This window comes from Batrachochytrium dendrobatidis (genome assembly GCF_000203795.2).
Source record: "Batrachochytrium dendrobatidis JAM81 unplaced genomic scaffold BATDEscaffold_15, whole genome shotgun sequence".
NCBI lineage: Eukaryota > Fungi > Chytridiomycota > Chytridiomycetes > Rhizophydiales > Batrachochytrium > Batrachochytrium dendrobatidis.
This window is the reverse complement of record NW_006281113.1, coordinates 351,730-352,679: the sequence shown is the minus strand read 5'-3', so window position 1 is coordinate 352,679 and position 950 is coordinate 351,730.

Here is a 950-nt window from a genome sequence, read left to right as displayed (position 1 = left end):
CCCAAGTATTTCGAGTCAACACTCGGGCGGTTTTGATCGGAACCCAAGTATTTCGAGTCAACACTCGGGCGGTTTTGATCGACAATCAAGTATTTCGAGTCAACACTCGGGCGGTTTTGATCGACAATCAAGTATTTCGAGTCAACACTCGGGCGGTTTTGATCGGAACCCAAGTATTTCGAGTCAACACTCGGGCGGTTTTGATCGGAACCCAAGTATTTCGAGTCAACACTCGAGCGGTTTTGATCGACAACCAAGTATTTCGAGTCAACACTCGGGCGGTTTTGATCGGAACCCAAGTATTTCGAGTCAACACTCGAGCAGCTTTGATCGGAACCCAAGTATTTCGAGTCAACACTCGGGCGGTTTTGATCGACAATCAAGTATTTCGAGTCAACACTCGGGCGGTTTTGATCGACAATCAAGTATTTCGAGTCAACACTCGGGCGGTTTTGATCGACAACCAAGTGGTTCGAATCAACACTCGGGCGGTTTTGATCGACACCCAAGTGGTCCGAGTCAACAACCAGGTGGTTCAGGCCAAGTACCTCAGAAAAAGGGAGCATGGGCTCGTATGAGGGATGGTGTCACAGGAGTATTCAAAGGAAAAAAGGCTCAAAGTCAACAACCAAGTGGTTCGGGCCAAGTACCTCAGAGAAAGGGAGCATGGGCTCGTATGAGGGATGGTGTCACAGGAGTATTCAAGAAAAAAGGACCTTCAAAACAGCCTGTACCGAGTATGACAAAGAGTGAAAAGAAAGCTGCCAAAGTTCAGCGTATGCAACAAAAGAAAGCTGCTAGAAGTGAGATGATGGCACAAAAGAAAGCTGTCAAAGCTGAGCGTATACAACAAAAGAAAGCTACCAAAGATCAGCTTGCGGCACAAAAGAAAGCTGCCAGAGATCAGCTTGCGGCACAAAGGAAAGCTGCCAGAGCCAAGACTATATCAC